The sequence below is a fragment of the Suncus etruscus genome, chromosome 16 (assembly GCF_024139225.1).
Source record: "Suncus etruscus isolate mSunEtr1 chromosome 16, mSunEtr1.pri.cur, whole genome shotgun sequence".
Lineage (NCBI taxonomy): Eukaryota > Metazoa > Chordata > Mammalia > Eulipotyphla > Soricidae > Suncus > Suncus etruscus.
Genome location: NC_064863.1, coordinates 68418936 through 68439350, shown reverse-complemented (window position 1 = coordinate 68439350; position 20415 = coordinate 68418936). Strand labels below are relative to the sequence as shown.

Here is a 20415-nt window from a genome sequence, read left to right as displayed (position 1 = left end):
AGCGTTAGCCAAGGAAGTACCGGGGTTCGATCCCCCGGCGTCCCATATGGTTCCCATCAAGCCAGGCGCAATTTCTGAGCATTTAGCCAGGAGTAACCCCTGAGCATCAAACAGGCGTGGCCTGAAAAACCAAAAAAAAAATGATTGTTTAAAGATTCACTCCAGTTCTGTCATTAATCAATGATTTCTTTTAATTTTTTCTAATATGAATGAGTAATAATATGGCACCACTGATTGTCTTTATCATTACATTATAAGATATGCAAATAGTCCTCTAATGTGTTACCATTGAGGTAGTGGAAGACTAGAGCTGAATATTTGTTGACACTAGCAAAAATATTATTTTATATTTATAGTTACAGGGCCCAGAGACATAGAACAATGGGTAGGGTAATAGCCTTGCAGTTGGCCAATCTTAGTTCAAACTCCTTCACTCCATAGTGTCCCCTGAGCCCTATTAGGATTGATTTATGAGTGCAGAGCCAGGAAAGAAACTCTGTGTATTGCCAGATGTGGTTCCCAAAGAAATAAAAAATAGTATAAAATATTCAAGTTATATGTTTCATGGATGAAGAATAAAAATTAGCTCTGTATTATACATTTGAAGAGGATAACTGGTAAATAAAATTTTATTATGTTTTAATTTTTATTTATTTTTTAATTTAGTGGGGATCCTATATTGTTCTCAGGAGCCCCAACCTATGGACACTGCCTATTGAAACAGGAAGGCAGGTATTTAGGGAGACAGAAACCCCCAACTCTCCACTCCCCCTCCTCCAGCAAAGAATTCTTGCTGATGTAATCTTGAGATGTAATAAAACTAAAATTTATTTTGGGATTTGGAGGAGTGACTTTATCACCTAGCTCCACTACAGGCCAAGAGAAGACTGGACCCCCTACAGAAAAGAATCAGCAGGAAAAAAAAGACCAGGAAAAGGAAATATCTAAGAAGGCCATCAACAACCACAACCCTTCCCTCTGGCAACCAACCTAGTAACAAGGTTCTTGTCTAGGCAGCAAGACCCATGTGGGACAGATTGGGAAACCCTATAATAGTCAACTTAGAACAAAGGAGCGGTGTATATGTATTGCCTTGTGCCCAAACAAATGAAGACTGCATTTCACTTTGTGATACGTGGACATTAATACTTTCATGTTGGGTTTTTTACCAGGGTTCTCTCTGCCTTTGGAGAAGTCTGTGCTCACTCTTGAGAGCATTACTCTATACACTCTCTTCACTCTCTTCCTTATCCTCTCTCTTTCCTCAGTACCTCAAAATACAACCTGTTTTTTATTTCACAACTTGTCTTCCCCTGAGATTATTTTCTGTGAGGGAAGACAATAAACCTGAAAGGCCTGTAGGTGTTAGGATTGACTTTGCTTTCCTTGCCAGAGTAAGGCTCTGGGTCTTAGATTGACTTTGCTTTCCTTGCCAGAGTAAGGCTCATGGTCTTAGATCTTTCTAGCCACTTCCCAAAGTTGTAGAGGTGAAGAATGAGAGAGAAAGAGCATATTCATTTCTTGGGGTTGACATTTCTCTTCCCAATTTCACGAAGTCATCTGGAGCCTCCTGGGCATAAATGTGATTCCAGAGATTCAATTAAGGTTGGTTACATTCAAGGCATGCACCATAACTTGTACTGTCTCCCTTCAGTCCTTATTTTGTGTTTAAATAGACAATCTCTTCAGCCACTGTTTCAAGCTTAAATAGATATTATTCCATTGTATCTTTAAATATGAAATAGGAGATGAAGAGAGAAACATTACAAGTGTTTTGGTGCATGTCTTGTTGCATGTAGCCAACACAATGGAATAATACACAGCTGTTAGGGAAAAAAGAGTAATGAAATTGTCTATATGTGGATGCACGTGGAGACTATTATGCTGAGTGAAATGAGTCAAAGGGAGAGAGATAAATATAGAATAGTCTATTATCTGTGAATTTAATATTATCTTTGAATTTAAGAGAATGAAAGACAGTATAGTAATAATACCTAAAAACAATTGTGATGCGGGCCAGAAGGACCAGCCAGTGAATGATATGAAGCTTATTACAAAGAGTGTTGAGTGCAGTTAGAGAAATAACTGCACTAACAACAACCATAGCAATAATAGTGTGAGAGAATCAGAAATAGAATGCCTGTCCTGAAAACAAGCAACAGGTGGGAGAGGTGGGAAATGATGAACATTAGAGGCGGGAAAGTTAAGCTGGTGAAGTGTGGTTTACATTCAATGACTGAAAACCAACTATAAAAATTTTTGTAATGGTAGTAAAATAAAAATTATTTAAATAAATAGACATTATTCTTGGAACTAACACTTCAATAGTTTAATTATTATTATCAAGTAGTTCCAAATTTTTATAACAATACATGAGCTAAAAATAATGTGTACAAAGTAGATATGGTCCATGAATCAACTATTTATAACTTATACTGTAAAGTCATTTTTCTGTTAGACTGAATTTAGACTGTACTGTTTTCGACAATTACAGGTGTTCTTGCCAGATGCAGTGTGAACCTGAACAGGTCCATTTAAGGTGCACTTTTCTAGGACATATGTAAAAATATTATAAAGAGGGGCCAGAGCGGTGATGCAGGCAGTAGGGTGTTGCCTTACACACACTAACCTAGAATGAACCGGGGTTTGATCCCCTGGCGCCCCATATGGTCCCCCTAGCCAGGGGCGATTTCTGAGCTCAGAGCCAGGAGTAACCCCTGAGTGTCACCGGATGTGGTCCAAAAACCAAAATAAAAAATCACAAACATTCTGTAAAGGATCTAGGTAAGACCGTACAAAGAGAACTGGAATGTTAGTATGACACACATGGGAATAGCATGATTCATGTGGTTAGTAGTTATATATATAAATAACACCCCACTTCTTCTCCAGTACAATGTTCCCACCACCAATGTTCTCCATCTAACTCCTTCCCCACACCTTGCCTGTATAAAAGACAAGCATACTATTTCTCTCACTTACTACCATTTCATGGTAGTTGTAAGTATAATTATTTCTCTAACTTACTCACCACTCTTTGTAGAAAGCTTCATGTTGTGAGCCATACCTTCCATCCCTCATCTCTATTGTCTCTGTATTACTACAATGTGTTTTCTTTTTTTAAAAAAACCATAGATGAATGAGACTATTCTGTGTCTATCTCTCTCCCTCTGACATATTTCACTCAGCATAATAGTTTCCATGTCCATGTATAGGAAAATTTCATGACTTTATTTTTCTGACAGCTGCATAATATTCCATTGTGTATAAGTGCCACAGTTTCTTTTGTCACTCATCTGTTGTCGGGCATCTTGGTTGTTTCCAGATTTGGGCTATTGTAAATAGCACTACATTGAATATAGGTATGCAGAAGGCATTTTTGTGTTGTGATTTTGTGTTCCTATGGTATATCCCTAGGAGTGGTATAGCTGGATTATATGGGAGATCAATTTCCACTTTTTTCCATAAAGGCTGAAAAGATGGCATTCTCACCAGCAGGAAATGAGAGTTTCTTTTCCCCCACATCCCTACCAGCACTGATCATGTTCTTTGTGATGTGTGCCAGTCTCTGAGGTGTGATATGGTACCCCATTGTTGTTTTGATTTGCATCTCCTTGATGATTAATTATGTGGAACATTTCTTCATGTGTCTTTTGGACATTTGTAGTTCTTCTTTGAGGAATTATCTGTTCATTTCTACTATCCATTTTTTGATAGGGTTAGATGTTTTTCTTCTTGTTAAGTTTTGTCAGTACTTTTTATATCTTAGGTATTAACCCCATATCTGATGGGTATTGGGTGAATAAATTCTTCCATTCTGTTGGTGGCCTTTGTATCCTAGTCACAATTTTTTTTGAGGTGCAAAATCTTCTGAGCTTACTAAAGTCCCATTTTAATTACCTCTGCTCCCACTTGTTTGGATAATGCTGTTTCCTCCTTAAAAAACCTTTGGTTGAAGGTCATGGAATGTTTTACCTAAGTGTTCTGCTATTTAACTTATGGTTGCAGGTCTAATATCAAAGTCTTTAATCCATTTGGATTTGATCTTTTTGATCTTTATGCACAGTGTTAGTTGGAGGTCTGAGTTTGCTTTTTTGCATGTGGCTGACCAGTTGTACCAACACCACTTGTTGAAAAGGCTTTCCTTGAATACCCCCCCCTTTTCATTTCTAATCTGGTTTATTAAGTTTATCTCTCTCCCTTTCTTTTATAATTTGCTAATAATTTATAAATCTTTATTTTTTGAAAGAACCAACTTTTGCTTTAGTTGATCCTTAGATTATTTTTTGGTTCCTGCTCTAAGTTTGATTTCTGCTTTGTTATTTCATTCTGCTTACATACTTTGGGTTCATTTTGCTGATTTTATAATTTTATAATTAAGAAATTTGTGTAGTCCCCTCTTCCTTCCTGATGTGTTCTTGCAATGCTATAAATTTTTCTATTAGAAACACTTTTTTTGTATCCCATAAATTCTAATAATATGTGTCTTCATTGGCATTTGTTTTCAGGAATCTTTTGATTTCCTCTCTAATTTCAACTCTGACCCAATGGTTGTTCAGTAGTGAGCTGTTTACTTTCCAGGTTTTATATTTTTTCTTCTCTGTCTCTTTGTAGTTCACTTCTAATTTCAGTGGACTGTGATTCGAGAAGGTAGCTGATATAATTTCTATCCTCTTGATTTTATGTAGGTACGTTTTGTGGGACAGCATGTGGTCTATCCTGGAGAATGACCCATATGCATTGGAAAAGAATGTGTATCCAGTTTTCTGGGGATGAAGTGACATATATACATCATGTATGACACACACATATATAATTTATATATATATTAGTCCACTTTCTTCCATTTCTATTTTGATAGCTATTATGTTCTTGTTAGGTTTCATATTGATTCACCTATTAAGTGGTGACAGAGTGATGTTGAGGTCTCCCCCTATTATTGAGTTGCTATTCATGTCTTCTTTCAGATTTGACAATAATTGTATTAAATTTTTGCTGGTCCCTCATTGGATGCATATGTTTATGAGTGTGAATTCTTCCTGTTATACATATACCTTTGATTATTACAAAATGTCCATCTTTGTTGCTTATAACTTCTGAGTCTAAAGTTTGTGTCATCTGATGCTAATTTGGCCATTCTAACTTTTCTAATGAGTTGTTTCCTTGGCTGTTTGTCCTCCAACCTTTGATTTTGAGTCTATATTTGTTTTGACTATTCAAATGTGTTTCTTGTAGGCAGCAAAATGTTGATTAAGCTTTTTGATCCATTTGCCACCCTGTGCCTCTTAACTGGTGCATTTAGTCCATTGATGTTGAGAGAGATAATTGTCATAGGATTTAGTGTCATATTTGTGTAGAAGTTTTGTTTGTTTGTTGCTCTATCTTGTCTCAAAAACAAAGCATTCATTTATTGACTTTTATCATTAGATCCCATAACTGCCTTCTGGCCTTGAGAGTTTCTTGTGACAGGTCTGCTTTAAATATTAAGAATGCTCTTTTGTATGTAATTTCCCTGTTTAATCTTGCTGTTTTTAGTAATCTATCCCTTTCTGTGGGATTTGTCGTTTTGACTAGAATGTGTCTTGGGGTGCTTTTTTTCAAGTCTGTTTTAGCTCGTCCTCTTTGGACATGCAGGACTTGGTTGCATCCAGTTTTCAGCTTTGAGAGTTTCTCTGTAATGATGTCCTTAACAGGGGATTGATTGATTCTTCCTGGGGATTTTCTTCCTAGGTCTTTGGAACTCCAATGATTCTTACGTTGTTTTTGTTGAGTTTATCAAAGAATTCTATTTTTTCTGTTTAATTTCTTTGAGTAATTTTTTGTTGTTGTTGTCTGATAATTTGCTTTTAGGCTCTTTTCTGTTCTCTTCTATTGTACAGATCTGTTATTCATCTCATCTTCCAGCTCACTGATTCTGTCCTCAGCTTCTGTTACTTTGTTGAAGAGGCTTCTATTGAGGTTTTCATTTTATCTATCGAGTTTTTCAGTCCTGTTATTTCAGTTTGGAGTTTTCTGATTTCTATTTTTATATCTTCTTGATTCTTTTTTTTTTTTTTTTTTGGTCTGTTTAGCTTCACCTATGTCTGAGTTCTTTAAACATCCTCCATATTTCTTCTCTAAATTCCTTATCTGAGAGGCTAAAGGGGTGGTTGGCACTTTTCTTGTTAGCAGTGCTGCCATCTTCATTCTCTATGCATGCTGTTAGCTTGTGTTGTTTCCTCATTGTCCTGCTTCTAGTGTGGTTTTTTTCTTCATGTGGTGAGGTTCATTGACTAGAGTACGCAAACTGCCACAAAGTTAAATGGAGTGGCCTTGCTCCTCTAGTTCCACTCTTCCTGGTTGAAGTAGCCTTTCTTGATGACATGCCCTAAGAAGAAATTTTTCACTGGCATCTTTCTCGACTGCCTCACAGAAGAAAGCAGGGAATAGGAAAGCAAGCAGAGAGCAAACATTGGCCATTAAAAATGCCTCCTTTGTGCCAAAGCACACTGTTTCATCGTGTCATCATTATCAGTATGATTGTTTTTTTTCTAAAGAAAAAATGTAGTTTCTTTAAATGTGATCACATGTAATTGGTGAAGTGTTTTTGCATCTCATTTCATATAAGTGGCCTGGTATCTTTGAAAAGTATAACTAGTATACTTTGTGCAATTGGAAGTTAAAAGATACATGCATCAAGCTTTGGAAATTAAACTCAGAGAACAGCATTTTCTCGGAGAGTTTTAGCAATGAAGATATGTGAAAAACTACTGTACTTAGCCATGGGAATTTATAAAAAGTAGCTGCGGCAAAGTCAGCAGCATAATAATATATATCAACAAGGTTAAAGAATCCAAGAGAATGAACTCCTGTGAAAACTCTTCTGGGAGTATTACAACCCATATCATTTGTAGTAAGATGAATAGTCTAATTTATGGGAATTATGTATTCAGAAATTAATTTAGATTTATGTCAAAGTCATGTGTATATAAAAGGAATTTTACCTTATTCTTCTAGGCTTGTAGAGCATATAGTATTATACTATTCAACATAAATATTTAAACTTATAAACATTTAAATTCATAAATAGTACTATACATTTTGTGAAAACTCAATAATTTTATGAAATAGCAAACCTCAGCATTTACTCATAGTATTAGACTAAAAATAGGTAGTAATATTGGGTTCATGAAAAGAGCACAAAGTGGCGGAATATATCCTGGTGTGTGGCACACATTAGACTTTAATCCTTGACACTTAATGCATCCCTGAGAACTGTGCAATAAAGCCCAGGAACCAAATCACTAAGTGACACCGAGTGCAGGTATCATTGAAAGAGAACCCTAATCTCTCAAGAACCATTTAGGGAATACTTAATAAAGAAAAAAATAATTAAAGATTTATTATTCAGAATTTAAGTATAGAAGATAAAATAGAGTATTACCACACCCACCACCAGTGTCTGCTTCCCTCCACTGTTGTCTCAGGATAGACAACCTACCCTGTTGCCTTTGTACATTTGTGATTTTCTTCTGTTTCTTTATATTCCACATATGAGAAAGATGATTTTGTATCTGTCTCTCTTTCTCTGATTAATTTCCCTTAGAACAAGACTTTCTAGATACACCGACATGGTGGCAGATTGCTTTTTTCTATCTTTTCTTACCACCAAGTAATATTCCATTATTGTGTATGTATTAATGTTGTTCTTTCCACTTGTCTATTCTTGAACACTTAGATTGTTTCCAGATTTTGACTATAGTGAATCATGCTGTAATTAACATTGAAACTAAATCTGCATTTTGTGCTCTGTTTTATGAAAATACCAGCAAAATTATTTATAAGTATTTATTCATTTGATAGTTGATTGTTCATTTTCAGAACTTTAAGTGATCTCACTTTGAATGCTACTTTTTCAAAAATTCCTAATTCATTAAATAAATTATAAAAAATATATCTGTGATGCTAGAAGGCAAGCAGAACATTTTGACATTTATTTATCCAACATAGAATTGTTACTTGTTTCTGTTTCTGTTTGATTGATTTAGCTTAGATATTTAAGATAGAGGGAATCAAAAAGTCACCATGTATCACTCAGATTATTCAAATACTGACTGATTCTGCAAGACTCATATTTCCATAATGTGAGTCCAAAATCCAGAGTGCAAATTTTTCACACAACTTAAATATGTATTGTCTAATACAAAAAAAACTGATATTGTGCCACCTATTTTAAAGAACAATAAATCATCACTTAAAATTGCTCTATCTTCAATTTGAGTGGGATATGAAAATGTGTGATGTTCTTTCCATTCTAACAACCAGAAAAGACCAAGGTGACTTTGATGAGAAAAAAAGTGATACTATCATTATCAGTAATTAGCCACAGTTAGTAAGCTTCTATTAATCAAATCCACATCTGGAAAGACTTTAACTAATTCTCTATGATGAACAGTGTTTTTTGAATAATTTCAAGTATGGCAGTTACATCTTACATAACTTGGAGAAGTGACACAAAGGAAAGCAAAAAAGAAAATTTGTCATTAATACTTAGAAAAATGTATTAATAAAAACTGACATCTATAAAATTATACATAGCACCAGTATGCCACAACATAAGAAATTATCAAATTTATTATTTCCAAATTTTAGGATTCTAAAACTTTGGCATTTCTAGACAAAGGAAAATGACTACATATGATGAAAGAGTGGAATAAAAATATCACTCCTCCTTTAGGAAATAATAAATACCTCCTAATCTTCTAATATCTTCTAATGGAGAACAACATCTTCTAATGGAGAACTTCTCTATTCCTATGGCCATAATATTCTGGGGACATAAGCACCTTTGCTGGGACATGTAATTGGCTTGATTGTGTGCAACTTTCCAGTGATAAGGAATTGTTATTGGAAAATTAGAAATCTCACTTCAGGTCTAAAAAAGACTAAGACTGGCAGAAACATATAAGATATTTCAGAGATATTAATGTGTTAATAACAAATCTTGTAAAGAGAATTATCCAACATAATTATTATCCATTGGAATAAAGTAGTTATTTTGACTCGTCTTAATATTAAACTTCTTACACTGTCAATAAACTGAAAGAATTATGTTTATTACCCACACAACGTTTATAATCAACCTACATTAAGTTAATTTCATATTCTTTATATTATATTATCTTTATATTTTCTCCTTTTGGTTAGAAAATATTTTGTGCCATCTTATGGTTAAAACTATTTCTTATAAAGGCATAACTATAAAAATCAATCCTATTTTAATATCCTAAAACTAAGAAAACTATTTGCAAACAACCGTATTTTATTTTATTAAATTAATTTTTTTCAGTCATAAAAGGTACAAGCATGTTTCTAACCATGGTGCTCAAACAAATATATTATGAAAAATAAACTATAGCAATGAATTAATTAATTAACTTTTACTTGTATTTTTTTAAAAGTTCTTTTCTTTTTAGTCACTTAAGTGACAAAACCTGTAATACTTTTGTTTATTTATCCAATTTATATTATTTGTCAAAATCTGCAATAGAAGAGCAAAGCAGTTATTAATAAATTATAAAATTTCATTATGAAATGTTTTTACCAAAATGATGTTTTCACATTCATTTAAAAGACTATGAAGCTAGTAATGTTGTAAAAAGAAAAAAGAGGGGATAAATGTACTGTATTTTTTATCTTTAAACACCATGATTACAAACATGACTGTAGTTGGGTTTTACTCACAAAAAGAACACCCCCCCCCCATTACCAGTGCAACATTCCCACCACCAATTCACTCCATATCACTCAATCCACAACCACTGCCTGTATTCAACACAGGCATTCTACTTCTCTCACTCATTAATATTGTCATGGTAGCTGTTAGTGTTCTAACTGTACTAACTGCTCCTTGAGGTGAGCTTCATATCAAAAGCCAGTCCTTCTGGCCCTCATCTCTGGGCATTATTACAATAATATATTTTATTTTTCTTAAAACCCATAGATAAGTGAGGTTATTCTGTGTGTGTCTCTCTCCCTCTGACTTATTTCACTCAGCATAATAGTTTTCATGTCCATCCATGTGTAGGAAAATTTTATGACTTCATCTCTCCTGATGGCTGCCTAATATTCTATTGTGTATTTGTGTATTCTCTAGCCACTCATCTATTGAAGGGCATCTAGGTTGTTTCCAGAGTCTAGCTATTGTAAATAGTGCTGCGATGAATATAGGTGTGAGGAAGGGATTTTTGTATATTATTTTTGTGTTCCTAGGGTATATCCCTAGAAGTGGTATAGCTAGATCATATGGGAGCTCAATTTCCAGTATTTTGAGGAATCTCTACAATGCTTTCCATAAGGGCTAGACTAGGTGGCATTCCCACCACCAGTGAATGAGAGTTCCTTTCTCCCCACATCCCCACCAGCACTTAATGTTCTTGGTCTTTTTGATATATGCCAGTCTCTGTAGTGTGAATTGGTACCTCATTGTTGTTTTGATTTGCACATCCTTGATCATTAGTGATGTAGAGCAAAGTTTCATGTGCCTTTTGACCATTTATATTTCTTCTTTGAGAAATTGCCTGTTCATTTCCTCTCCCCATTTTTTGATGTGGTTAAATGTTTTCTTCTTGTTAAGTTCTGTCAATAACTTGTATATCTTAGATACTACTAGCCTTTTGTCTGACGGGTATTTGGTGAATAGTTGCTCCCAATCTGTGGGTGGCTTTTGTATCCTACGCACTATTTCCTTTGAGGTGCAGAAGCTTCTCAGCTTAATATAGTCCCATCTGTTTATATCTGTTTCCACTTCCAGGTGAGGAAGATGGAGAAGAAAAGTGAAGAACAGTTGAAAGAAAATGTACAATAAACCCAGAGTTAAGGTCATAATGACAAAATGTAAAACCTTCCCACTGCTATCACCTGATTTTAAGGCGAAATTGTCTACTTTCCTACTTTGATTCATATAATTTTGGGAGTCCTTATCATAGTAATCAGAAAAAAATATAGAAATCAAGAGGATCCTAATTGAAAAAAAGTTAAATTATCCATATCTGAAGCTGATATGAAATACATGACACATTAAAAATCTTAATGGCGTCACTAAAATATTTTTAAAAACAATAACCCTACTGCAAAGTAGCAAGATACAAAAATATATTAAATTTTATATACAAACAATGTATTCAAAGAGAAAGAAATAAAAACAATGCCATTAAAATAGTATCCCAAAACATTAAACACTTAGGAAGTGACTCAACAAGTATAGAAGGAAATCATTTTATTAAATAAAATTTCTATTATACATTGAAAACTGTAACAATTGAAAGAATGAAAGACAATGTCATAAAATAAAAATGCTCAATTTTTATAAATTTTAAGAATCCACATTGTCAAAATTACTTGCAATGATTTTTTCAAACCCATGTTTACCTTTGAATATGTATCTCAGTATTTTGTTTATTTCTCCTATGTAGAAACCTGTTTTATCTCTTGAACATCTATACTTCTTTCTTTTTCTTTCCTCACATGTTTCTAAATAAGAATTATTAAAACCTTTCTTGCTTCACAAAACCAAGACTTATTATACATCTTTTAATGCAAACCTCATCAAAATCATAACAACATTCTTCAAAGACTTAGAACAAATGCTACTAAAATTTATATAAAATTATAAAACTTGTTAAATATTTGAAGCAATTCTGAGAAAAAGTTTAGATGTTTCACGATTTCAAATTATACTATAAAGAAATAGTAATAAAATTTGTGTGTTATTTGATGAAAGATAAACTCAGACAAATGGAACTTAACTGAGAGACTAGAAATAAACCCTGAAATTGTTCTACCGTTAAATTTAGCTACAGTAAATCTATAATGAGACATATTCATAAAATAAAACAAGGGAAACCTCCTCAAGGATTATCACTTGATTGGTTAAGAGATGGATATATAACTTAACTTTTCAACTTTGTGTCTTACAGTGATTCAATTAAAATGATATTAATTAAAAACAACAAATATTTTACCTAGAAAATTGGATACTGTGCAAATACAAAGAAAGAAATTGGAATAATATCACATTATTTAGCAAATATTAAATTAAAGTGGATTAAAGACAGATAAAACATTCTATATTTACATAAAATATTTTTAGAAAAATAAGAGAAGAACTTCCTGAGATATACTGCAGAAGTTTCTTAAATGATTTGACTATATATGGAAAGAAAAAGTAAAAAACTCACAAAGGGACTGCATAAAACTAATCAAAACTAATCAAAAGTTCTGCATAGCAAAATAAACATGACTAAATTAAATTAAATATATAACTGGGAGAAAATATTTGTTTTCACTACATCAGATAAAGAGGTTAAGATCCAAGATATTCATTTATTTTATTTTTAACTTTATTAAAGAAAATGCATCATATAGTTGACATAGTTGACTAATAATTTGTCTCTATATAAATGAGAGAAGAGTTATTAAATATAGAAAGAAAATATAAAAAGAAAGGAAAGAAAAATTTGTAAATAAAAAGTGTAGAGTAGCAAGCATATTTGTAAATATTACTGTATCTCCAATAAAGTCAATAATGGAATGACAGAAAATTTAGGAAGCTGTTGTTGCTAGCTGTACATTCTATCAAATTGTGTGTTCCTATAGGGATGACAACATGAAGCTAATGAAGTTGTTTGGCAGTTCAAAGTACTGTTACTCATACAGTGGCTTTTATGGGGCATATTCTCAGCTGCCGTGTCTCCTGGAAGAAGGATGTAGGGGCGTTCCAGCTCTCGCTCCAAAAAACCGTAGTGACATTAGCCTCAAATTGGCATACCTGAAGCTTGGTCAGATTGGTGTCTTCGAAAGGAATCATTGTGAGGTGGTGAGGCAGAGTCATCATCGACAGTGATTATAGGTGATGGATATAGCTTGGCCTGCCCTCTCCTCCCAAGATTGCCAGCTTTCTGCTGCATGACTAATTGAGTGAGTGTACAAAGCTGGCCCATTGCAAACATGGCGACTACATTGGTAGGAGTGGTCACAGCTGCCATGCTTCCTGGAAGGATGATAAAGGGGGAGGGTGCCCTCTCTTGCTCCAAAACACCCTGGTGATATCAGTCTTCAAACTGGCATACCTGAAGTTTGGTCAGATCAGTGCCTTTGAAAAGAATCATGGAGGGGTGATGAGGTGGGACCATCTGTAAAATGGCGATTCTGAAATACGGATACAGCAGGTGTGGCTTTAGCTAGGGACAGGGGGACTTGGCCGGGCCCTCTCCTCCCAGGATTGCCAGCTTTCTGCTGGGTAGCGAGTGTACCCATAATTTTTCATGTCTTGGTTTACATCTCGCTTGAGAAAAGAGTGAGTCTATAGAGCTGGCCTGGTGCAAGCATCTATCCAGGATATTTAAAACACTCACAAAGCTCAATTTAATAACGACAACAAAATATCAAAAAGAAGGAAAGGAGATAAACAGATAATTTCCTGAAACTATACAGATAGCCAGTAGGCATATGAAAAGATCCTCATCACTTGTTATCAGGGAAATATATATATCGAAAATACAATGAAATAACACCAGTGAAAATGGTGTGTATTGAAATAGCCAGTTTCATCATATCTTCTTGCTTGCAAGCTGTGTTGTGAACCCCTTTGGGTGAGTCATCTAATTCAGCCTCTGTGGAAAGGAGTATTAAGATTTTTTTCCACAAAGTAAGAATAAAATTCTCAGATGATCCATTGATTTCACATTTTGTTATTTATCCTCCAAATATAAAACATTATCTTGAATCTATATATATACACATCTGTACTCATTGCAACATTTATTATAATAGTCAGCATATAGAAACAAGCAAGTACAATGAGAGGTAAATGGATAAAAAGTTGTGGTATATATACAAAATGCACTCTGATGGAAACTTCAAAAAAAGATTAAATCATATTTATGCCCAACAACACTGAACAATACAAAGCAGCCTGCAGATTATAAAGGCCATCTATTAAACAAGAAAAGATATTTATAGACTATGTGTATAATAAGTGACTAATCTGTCAAATATATAAAAATTATATAATTTAATAGCAAAGTGTTCTTTACATTAGGAATTTATTAGAAAAGAAGTAATGATATTAAAGAGGTTCATGAGAGATTGACATATAAGGAGTGGTAGAGGGCCTTGAATTCTGGTGGTGGTAGAATACTGTTATCGATACCATCAACCATAGTACATTGTAATCATGCTTTAATATTTAATTATTATATATAATTAATTATATGTAAATATAATATTTTAATATTAATAATTTTATTAAAATTACCAGAAAGAAAAAATACATTAAATATATTCAACAACCATATTCTCAATAAATGCAAGCCAAAACCACAATGACATATAGCTAAATATCTTTCAGATAATATCAAAATAATTGGTGACGCGAAGGAGAAATTAGGTTTCTTATATATTTTGAAAGGATGTAAAATTATGATGCTTCATTCTTATTCTCAAAATGACTAATTGTCCAAAAAATTAAAGTCAAACTATCAAAGAAGGAGATTTTATTATAAATCTATAATAAAAGCAAGAAAATTTCTAGTTACAAAGAAATAAGAAAAAAACATCAATTACCAATATCAGGAATAAAGTAAGCTTATAACTTCAAGCATGTCAAGCATTAAAGACATGATAAAATATAATAGATATAAACATAATGTATATGGATCAAATTATTTTTGGCATTTTGGGAATTAAGTACATCAATTTGCTCAGGAGCTAGTTTTGGCTCTGCACTCAATAATTACGCCTGGTAGTTCTCAGGTGATCATATGAGATGCCACGGATCAAATCCATCAAACCCAAACCCAGCTGCATGCTGGCTCAGAATGGATCAAAATTTACTGGTGACATATCTCACTTATGCTTTATTGTTACTCTGTAAGATATTGATACTCTATTTTTTCATTTTATTCACTGTATTCTATGTGTTTTTTAATCTATTAATGCCTTGTTATTTGTTCATATGTTTGTGATGTAGGTCTCACCTTTCTGTTTTATTAAATTGTGTTTCTGTGTTTTATAGTAGCTTATTGAATTTCTTTTTTTTTTTTTTTTTTTTTGGTTTTTGGGCCACACCCTGTGACGCTCAGGGGTTACTCCTGGCTATGCGCTCAGAAGTTGCTCCTGGCTTCTTGGGGGACCATATGGGACGCCGGGGGATCGAACCGAGGTCCGTCCTAGGCTAGCGCCGGTAAGGCAGGCACCTTACCTCCAGCGCCACCGCCCGGCCCCAGCTTATTGAATTTCTAAATTATTTCAAATGTGTTTTCTACCTTTTTACCCTGAAACACAACTTTGATTTTCACTCATGGAGAGAGATCTACCTTTGTGAAGATCAGTTCTGTGGAGACGTTCCAGTACAGCACAGTGCTGGAACCAAAATAATTCAAGATTAATTACATTGGGAAGATTAAGGGAAACTGGTTTATTTATATCCCCCAAAGAGGCACTAATCACTGCCAGAGAGACCCACTCATTCTATGATTTCTTGAAAGGAGGAAAATGAGAGCATGTGCATGGCCAGCTTTCAAGCTAAGTAAAATGCTTCCAAAGAGACCCATATTTTTTTCATGCCCAATCCAGAGTACTTAGGATTTGAACATTTTAATTTGCAAAAGTTGGTCAGACTTTCTACACATTATGAAGAAATGAAATGATTGTTCTTACAATCATATAATTGCTTAGTTTTAATAGAGAGATGAATTTACAGAAGCACTACCAAGACTCGTCATACTTGTATATTCTTACATTGCTACACTGTTGGATTCCGTTTTTATAAGTTAGGTAATGTTCACTGCAGATGGTACATCTGTTTTTAGAGCAGGTGTTATAACAGTCCTGGCCCATAGCATTCTGACGCTTATCAGCTGGATAGCTTCCAGTCACAGATTGGACTTTGAGTTGTTGAAGAGATTGTCAGAGAGATTGATAGTGTGAGCCATATTGGAATTATCTATAATAAATGACCCAATTTCCTCCAATCTTCCCCAAAGACAAGCTGAGAACCATAAGACTCTTCAATTCAACTTGATAACTCCTTCCATGCTGAAAATGACTAATATCACATTCACGTCCAGATTGGGTCACCTAAACCAATCAGAGTATCTCAACTCCATTGACTAATCAACAAACTGAGCACACTCCAAGATTTGTAGATCTAAAAGATATTTTGTGGTAAAATTCTTTCTGTGATTCAATTTGGCAACTGTTACCTATGTCATGCTTAACATTGTGCCAGATTTTTATTAGTGTAGGTAAGGCTGCCATAACAAATAATCTGAAACCTCAGCAGCTAAGTATAAGATCATTTCAATTTCTACTTATTTAGGAGTTCAATGAGATTGGTGAAGTGTAAAGCAAAAGCAGGAAATTCTGTTCTGAATAATCATTCAGAAACATGAAATTCTATCTTAATTTCTTTAAGTCTCCAAAATCACTGAGAAGACAGAGAATATATGAGATTTTTTATTGGACACATCTGGAAGTCTTCCATAAAATATTTATTATGATCATCATATTCCATATGCAAACTAAATTATCAGGTAAATATGGATAAAATTATTTCTCAAAATATAGCATAATACAGTAAAATATCCCAAATTTTATAGGACCAACTCAACTATAATAAAGAATAAGAAGTAATTTGCTAACTTAAGACCTTGAACTAGAAAATAAGGAAATCCCATTAAAAGATTTATTAAGAAAAAATAGTACATGATTAAATTCTCAGTATTCAAGACACCAAATTAATTATTTAATACTCATTGAATTATGGATAAATTATAAATAACATGAAGAAATACACAATAAGAAAAAATGTTCTAAATATCTTACCTCATTATACCTTTGCAGCTCAGGCCTCTGAAACTTAGGAGCATCAGTAAGGGTTTTTTGTTTCTTTGTTCGTTTTATTTTTATTTGATAGTAAAAATGACAAGATTGTTAATAACATAGTTCCAGGTATATATTCCTCCAGCACCTATTCCCATTACCAGAATGTCAGTGTACCTCATCAATGTGCCAATATCTCCTCCCACTTCCAAACCCACTCACTTGGCAAACACAGTTCTCTGCAAGCTAGCTCTCAGGATCTGTCACCATTATTATTCTGTTACCCTGTTAGCATTGTTACTAATATCATTTGTTATTCTCTTGTTACGTTTCTTCATATGTATTTCACATTTGAGACAAGTATCATCCTGTACTTGTGCTTCTCCCACCTTACAGAATTTAAACAGATGTATTTTTATGATCAGTGTATTAGGAAGCAAGAAGTACATGCTAATACCTCTGGAAATATTAGAAGAAATATTTGTCAAGGTAAATTGGGGCCCTGATAAGGACAGTAATGGTTGTAACCTTGAGTTTATTCACTGCAATTTTCTTATCTAAGGAACTTAATCTATCCAATAACCACGTTTGAAATTATAGCAAAGTAATTTACCTTGTTATTTTGATGGAGTGAAAGCCTGCTTTTCTTATTTTATCATAACTTAAAATATAATTTTATTGGGAAAAATAGATACTAAATATAAATAACATCAAGAAGTATATAAACCAGTGCTACTGCAGACTTAAATTTCTTATGTAAATTTAATCCTTAACTAGTGAAAGATTATTATGTTTTATTTGTCAATTGCTTTTTATTTACCAGGCAATATTTTAACTGCTTTGCATATGTGTCTCATGGTTTCTTACACCCTTTCCAGTGCTTCCTCTGCTCTTTAGTAGCGAAAGGTAGAAAATATACTTCCAAGCCATTCCTTTATGTAAATTGTCTTGTAGTTTGCAAATGGAAGAAAAAATTTCTGCAACTATATGTCAGGCTTCTTGATGAAATCCTTAACAAGCACACACTCTGTTGTTTGATATGGAGAAAATAGCAAATCTCCAAGTACTTATTTAAGAAGTAAAAGTTTTGGTGCTCTAGCCTTAGAACTGAAGTGGTAGTCCAGAAGTTCAAGACAACGTCCTTGACTTATAATAGCAGTTTAAAAACAAAACATCATACAGTTTCTACTTTGGTAGTAAACCTATTATGTCCAGATAACTATGATAACTAATTTGTTACAGAAAATATATATCCAGATAATACTAGTAATAAAAATTAACCATCAAATCATTCAATAATGCTTATAAAAGTTAACCATCAAAAAAGATATATTATACATCACCTATGGTGCTAGATGAAATAAAAATTTAAGTAGTGTTTGAATTGCATAATCAGATTTCAAACCAAACTATTGATCTCTAACTCTTTTTATTATAATGTTCTAGTCTTAGACAAGTTAGTGTCAAGAATAAAACAACTGGGGCAGAGAGAAAGCATTGAGGTAGGGCGTTTGCCTTTCATGCAGGCTTGGAGTGGTATGATGCCTACCTTGCTATCTCTATACTAGAACAGACCAAGGTTCAATCCCCGAGGTGTCCCATAAGCCCCAAGAGCTTTTTCTGAGTGCATAGCCAGGAGTAATCCCTGAGCTTCAACTGGGTGTGCCTCCCCTAAGAAAACCACCCCCCCCAAAAAAAAAAAAACAAGCAGACAAAAATAAAGTACAAAACAGTCCCCTCTTTCACTGCAGTTCTGCCATTGCCAGAAAGGGCTGGGAACCATGGGACAGGTGGGAGAAATCAGACCTTGCCCAGGGGACTTACAGAAGGGATTTGACCTCAGACTGCATGCAAGTGATGTCATCACTGCACCTCTGTCAATGCAGTTCTGCCATTGCCAGTAAGGGCAGGAAACCAGGAGACCTACAGGAGAGAGACAACCTTGAACTAGACAAGCAGCCCCTTCCACCACCAACACTGCAGCTCAGTCGCTGCAGGGGTAGAATCCCAGTTCTGTCATAGTTGGTAAGATGAACAGGGAGCAAACCCCTTCCCCCTTTGCAGGCTATCGTCATCTCACTTTTTTTTTCTTTTTCCCATCTTTCAGAAAATTCATTATTGAAGCATTTCTTGGACTTCTTAACTCTCTGGGCATTCTACTGCACCACTGTTGGTGTCATCAATGATGCTGTGAGGATGATGGCCATAAATGTTGCAACCTACCAACCTACCAACTCTCCTTAATGGTGCCAGCGAGTTCTCCGGCTAAAGGCCGGTGCCTCATCTGCAAGCTATGTTGACAATCGCATCAAAAGTGATATTGCCACTGTGTTTAATTTTTTTTTGCTTCTTCTTGTCTTAGGGAGGCTCCTTGAGGGCTTTGATGATGAGCGCAGAGGTAGAAGGCATCACTTCGATCTGGGCCTGTCAGTTCTGGATGGTCAGCTTGACTGTGATCCTTAAACTCTTCCAATATCCAGTGGCCTTTGGCGATATCATCACTGACCTTTTTCGAAGGCAAACCCAAGGGCCCAATCTTGGGGGCCAAGGCAGACATGGCCCCAACTTCCCCACTTCCCCACTGGTGCATCTCAAGTAGACGATTTTGACTTCGTTGGAATCAAATTTGGGCGGCACAACGGAAGAGGTTGGTGTTAGATGAACCCAGATTAGGGACTACCGAAGAAAGTTGCACCTTGCCCACCTCTAAGCCGAAAGCTCATTACTCCACCTTTGCAGACTCAGCCATCTACCTTTCAAAGTTCCACGCTTATCCTGATCAGGAGAAATCAGTGGGATCTGTATGTACCTACTCTGGTCATAATCTCGATACCCTAAAAAACTCTCTGATACTTAACTCTATATCAGACAATCCTAGGAAGAGTAGGCTCAACTATTTTGTACCTTAGAAAATATGTGGCCCCAAACCTAACTAACTAGACTCTAACATCTCTACTATACTTGGGTAAACTGGTGTACCTCAAATAAATAATCCCTAAAATAAATCTACCTCCAACCACTTCCTACACAAACATACCATAAAAAAAAACTAAAATTCTAGCACCCCAACCTACCCTATGCAAAGACAATAGGGAAACTAAGGAAGAAACCAGCATCTGGGGATATGGAGAGAAATCCTAATAGATTTTCAAGTTGTCCAAAACTCAAAAATTTCATAGATGAGGACCTAAAATCAGCATTTAATGTCCTAGCAATGGAATTCAAAGAATCACTAACTAAAAAATATTAAAAAAATCTGTAGACAAACAATTTATCCAACTTAAAGAATCTATCAAAAAATGAGAGTCCATAGAAATTAAAATAAGGGAACTAAAAAAACATGCTAGCAAGCCACACTAGCAGAATTACACACATAGAGAATCATATGGATGAAGTTGAGGACAAGATATAAGCCAGCAACAAAAAAAGTTAACAAAGAAATGAGAGACAAAACATTAGATACAAATGAAAGTTAATTAATGAACAAAGACAAAAGAAATAATCTACAACTTATAGAAATATCAGAATGGGAGGAAAATGGGAAAGGGGAAG

The 20415-nt window shown here is 34.5% G+C and overlaps 1 pseudogene; it reads right to left on the bottom strand.

Moving 5' to 3' along the window:
• Positions 1-18943: 18943 nt before the first annotated feature.
• Positions 18944-20415, bottom strand: part of LOC126032197 (60S ribosomal protein L12-like) — a 97106-nt pseudogene continuing 95634 nt past the window's right edge.